This window comes from Microcebus murinus, chromosome 18 (assembly GCF_040939455.1).
Source record: "Microcebus murinus isolate Inina chromosome 18, M.murinus_Inina_mat1.0, whole genome shotgun sequence".
NCBI classification, from domain to species: domain Eukaryota; kingdom Metazoa; phylum Chordata; class Mammalia; order Primates; family Cheirogaleidae; genus Microcebus; species Microcebus murinus.
Window position 1 is genome coordinate 33,990,303 of NC_134121.1, and position 5,408 is coordinate 33,995,710.

The 5,408-nt window shown below is 41.4% G+C and overlaps 1 long non-coding RNA gene across 1 annotated transcript; it reads left to right on the plus strand.

Moving 5' to 3' along the window:
- Window positions 1-438: 438 nt before the first annotated feature.
- On the plus strand, window positions 439-3,608 carry LOC105885532 (uncharacterized). The gene is made up of 3 exons (XR_001160780.2): window positions 439-586; window positions 2,512-2,541; window positions 3,507-3,608. It is a non-coding gene; the product is annotated as an uncharacterized LOC105885532 (long non-coding RNA).
- Window positions 3,609-5,408: the final 1,800 nt, after the last annotated feature.

Sequence of the window (5,408 nt, forward strand, 5' to 3'; positions counted from 1 at the left end):
ATATTCAGGAGCAAAACAAGTATTTTTAGTAGGCAGCTTGACTAATTTCTCATTTTTCTTGCCAGAATTCAAACTATATGTGCTTTTCTGTGTAATACCCTGTTGCCTATCCAGCACAGTTTCTGTATTATAGCAAGCATTCAAAGATTTATTAAGTAAATGAATGGACAAAGGAATGCTGAGTTTATTATGTTAATAGCTATAAAAGACTATCGAATTTTGAACTAAAATAACTTCCAGAAATCAAGCCCACACAAGTAATATAAAATAAAGAAAACAACTGGGGCAAAGACTGGCTAGATATTCACCAAGGCCATTTCCTCTTCCCTGGATACATGTCAGGACGGCCACTCCCAGCATCCTTTGCAGTTAGGTGAAGTCATGTGACTGAGATCTGACCAATGATGTATTTCCATAAATCTTGTACTCCATTTTCAAGCAGACACTTCCTTTATCTATCTGCTGGATGCTGAGGATCCTCTGAAGCCTTTGAAGTCCTAGAAGATGGCAGAGCCACCAGATGGAAGAAGCCTGGTCCCTAATTGACCAATGGGGGAGATCGAGAATGATGACACTGGTCTGTGATGTGAGTGAGAAATAGAAAAAGATTGTTATTTTTTTAACCCATTGAAACATTAGTCTATGCCGACCCATACAATTGTATAAGCAAAAGATGCAGACAGCAGCATTTAGTAGAAGCAACCATTTTGTAAAGACCAACCATCAAAGAGAATTTTAGAGAAGAATACACACCTATTCATAATGTAATCTGTCTGTTGAAAAGTGATGGTTGTGAACATTATGTTGTAATATCAGAAAAAGCTAACATTTTGAAATAAAAATAAGACTACAATAGATGAAGTCATACATAATTATTTCTTACACATGAGGTAAAATTAAAACACAGGAAGAAAGTATATCACGATGTCAAATATAGTTTTGTCAAAGAATATGGATTAGGGTTAATTGGTTTTTCTACTCTGAAATTTTTCATTTTTAGCATTGTGGCACTCTTGCTCTATAATTTAAAATAGAGTGCAAAAGAAAGATCATTTTTAAAAGTGAAGTTAATTATCAAATGGCAACTAAACAAACCGTGAGCACTTTTCCTGATCTAAAATGGAGGGATCCACAGGATTGGAGAAAACTTCAGGGGAAGGATGCAACTAGCGTGGGGCCTGGAAGGATGAGGGCGACTGAATTAGCAGAGAGAAGTAAAATATGTACCATGTAAACGCAGGAGCGTGACCAGGTGGGAATGAAGGGCTTGGAGTTATAAAGAAGTTCTGAGACTGCCTTAAAATCTCAAGATATCAGATAAGAGAATGCCCACTTTTACTGCGCATTCTCTTCTTGCTTCCATGTTCCAATGATCCATCATTTCTGCAAAACCACAATTTTTTCCCAATAAGTCAGTTACTTGGGCCTGCTCTCCTGGAAGTGGGGACAAGCTTGCATGGATTGAGCTCATCTGTTAATTAACTCCCCTTGTAGTGTGTGAGTGAAGTCAGAAGCCCAGAAACAGTGCTATGATCAGACTAAACTGGGGTGTTGTCCTCAATCACTCAGCAGTCTTACTGACTAGTATGTAAGCTAACCAAGCAGACCACATAAGCTGGTTGAACAGAACCTTTTGATCTAGACTCATTTCTTCTAGCTCCTTTACCTTATGCATTAGCTAAACCTTAAACTGGACATGTAACAGACTCAGAGTCTGTCTTCACAAAACTCACAGATTTGGGAGAATGCAATGAGATTGGAAAGTTAAAGAAAAGACCATTTACTTAAGTATTCACTCTGTGCCATGGATGAGACTAGAGACTTTACGAAACTTTTATGATAGGCACTGTCACCTCCATCCTCAAATCAAAAAACTGAGGTTCGGAGAGGCTAAGGGATTTTTCTAAGATCACATAGCAAGACGCAAGCAACAAAGATTGAACTGAAATCCAAGTCTGTCTAACTTCATTTTCTTGGAAATTCTAATAGAAGCTCAAAAAGGTTTATGATATTCAAGAAAAGGGGGAGAGATGGATTATTCTGAGAGTTCAAAAGAGACTCCAAAGGTGGGACTAGTGGAAGGATAAGAAACAAAAGGGCAGCATTTTTGGTTGCTGTTATAAATAGACAGATATTTGGGGCAGAGTCTTAGTTTCAAAGCAAAGCCCTTGCTTTGTGGGTTACTTGGAGAGGGCTTAGGGGCAGCTGCCTGGCATTAGTTGGAAATATCCAGGACAGGCTTGAGTGTCCCTCAAGTCTCCTTTCTCTATTTGCAAAGGCCGGATATGCCTTTGAAACTCAGCTTTCTAAACCCCTGTCTCTGCACACTTGGAAACAGGCTTGTCAGAGGCAAACAATCAAGACGTGTCTAGTCACCTCTTCACAAGCGAGCATTTTAAAAGGTGCATCTAATCCATGCAGGCCCCTCATAAATGACAAGAGCCTGCACATTACCATAGTTACCGAATGAGCACTCAGAGTCTCTCTCATCCCTTTCCCCGTCTCTTACAGAACACTGAATGAGAGGGTACAACAGCGCAGGTAAGCTGAAAGCCTGTCTCTGCTCTACTCTCAACCTTGCCCCAGGCCCCTGTTCTATTCGAACCTTAAAGCCACACATTTGCACAGATAAAAATAAATCCATGAATTAGCTAGGATGGTAGGATTGATATTTTATAACATAGGGCACAGCCATGTGAATCAACCAGTAGACAGGTCAGGGGACCTGGGGACCAACACATGTTTGGTCCAGTCATTCAAACAATCTTTCTGAAACACAAGTCTAATAGTGTTCCCACCCCTGCATGCAAATATGCATTGATTCCAATCTTCACTACTAGATTTAGTACAAACTCCATAGTTAGAGGTAAAGCACTCAGCAATTGGGCCACAGCCCACTCTTCCAATCTTCTCACTCTTCCTTCAACCGTAAGACTTATCTCAAGTGTCCCCTCCTCCAGCAAGTTTTCCTGGCTCTATCACATCTATTTCCTTATACCTACTCATAATGCATTTTATTTTGCTGTAGCTATCTCTTTGCTTATCTGTCTCCTCCACCTGTGAGCCACGAAAAGACAAGCGGTTGCATCTTACTCATGTTTTTTTTTTATCTTTTGCAGTGATTAGCACCCTACATGGTACACAGTAGGCACATAATAAACTTTGGGTGAAACACGACTGCACCTGTCACGCTCTCCACTCCAGCAGCTTCAGCCACCCCGAACAATTCCTAGAATGTGCGCTGCATCCCAAGACCTCTGTGCCTTTCCTGATTCTCCCTCCTTTGCCTGAAATACCATCAACCCCTCCCCCACAACCCGCCCCCACCACACACACACTCCACACTGCACTGCTGGCTGTAGAAACTCCGACCATCTTTCACTTCACCGTGAGTGCTGCTCTACATGTGAAGCCTTCTGACTCTCCAAGGCAGACCTGATTGCAATCTCAGATCCCAAATTCTTTCTTAGGTTCTGATTGGCTGACTGTGTCTGTCTCATCCATAGATTGCCAAGTTCCTCCAGGGCAGGAACCAAGCCCTACTCATCTTCCTGTTCTGCAGCTGCCATCTCGCAGATGCTTCATAGACTACGTAAAAAAAAAAAAAATTCTATGTATTATAGAATTAATAATAAAATGATAAAATGACCAGCAATCACTAAAAATAATTTAATTTTCAAATCATCTGCCTTCTGGGTCCCTGCAGAAATGCTGCCTGAACCCTTTCCTCTTCCCACCCGTTATCTAGCAATGAGACCCTGTTTTGATAGCTCACTTCATTTCTCACATCAGAGTTGTAAGCTGCACGCAGTGGCTCGGGGAGAGGAGGGACTGTGGTGAGTGATGTTTTCCTCACCAAGGATAGAGGCAGGATGGGTTTTTAAGTGGTTGCCATTTGGAACAGCAACCTAGAGTCAATCACTGCCCTTGCTCTTGCCAAGCTGTGAGCAGAGTTTTTGTTTCCAATCTGCCTGTCAGGAGAACATGCTTCTCTCCTTAGACCTGCCTTTGGGCTAATATGATTGAAAAGAGAGTAAAAGGAAAAGAAAAAAGAAAGGTAGGAAATTTTAACCAAAAAGTAGGGAAAAACACATTCCCCAACACCTTTATTTTGATAAAGTAAACCCAAGCAGAAGTTTTAGGTTCGATCAGGCTTGTTCTTTAATTACCAGTAAGCTAGCATGTAATCTTGGCAAAATTACTTAATCTCCCTAAACCCCTGCTTCTTTATCTACAAAGGGTTGGATGGAGGATTAAATAAGATGATGCATGTTTCAAATAAAAAGCACCGAACAGTGTCTAAGAAGATGCTCAGGAAGTATATATTTCTATAATCGCTAAGGTGCCAGGAGGAATTACACCATCACATCATGTTATATTTGTAACTTAAGTCAGGTTCCCTGGAGCAGACTTTGAGACGAGATCCATGTACAAGTTAAGTTATAAAGGAAGTGCTCCCAAGGGGGACATGTGAGGGCCTGGGGAGGCAGGACAGGGAAGGGGAGGAAGCCAAACCAGCACAGGATTACAGGCAAAGTCTCAGCCTCAGTCTTCAAGGGGACGCTACAATGTCAATTACATCTCAGAGGATGCCCCAACTCTGGATAGAGGGGCTGAGGTTTTATACTCTCTCACCCTCAGCCCTTGGCTAAGGTCACTCCAGGGGGACACACACACACACACTTCCAGACACTCTCATTCTTGCAGCCTCAAGCAAAGCAGCTCCAGTGTCCTGAGAGTGGCCTTCCAAAGCGAGTAAGAGGTACTGACTTTCAGAAGCAAAGCACACATACCTCAGTATAGGGACACCTGGAGCCAGTAAGAGGGATCTGAGGACAAATGGATGAGTTACTGTCTGTATCCACTGTTCTTTGAATGAGGCACTTTTAAAAACAGCTTCACTGAGATATAATTGATATACAAAAACCTGCACTTATTTAACATGCAATTTTATGAGTGTGGACATACACAAACACCTATAATGCCATCACTGCAATTAAGCTAATAAATATGCCCATCACCTCCAAAAGTTTCCTTGTGTCTGTGTTTGGAAGGAGTGGTTGTTTTTGTGATAAGGACACTTAACATGAGATCTACCCTGTCCAATTTTTAAGTGCACAATACTGTATTGTTAACTGTAGACACTGTGTTGCATAGAGCTTGTTCATCAGGTATAGCTGTAACTCTACACTCATTGAATAGCACATACTCACGGAATAACTCCCCATTTCCCTCTCCCTCTATTCCCTGGCAACCACCATTCTGTTTTCTGCTTCTGTGTGTTTGACTATTTTAGATACCTCATATAAGTGGAATCATGTATTTGTCCTCCTTTGACTGATTTATTTCATTTGGTATAATGTCTTTCAGGTCCATCCATATTGTTGCAAATGGTACGGTTTCCTTTT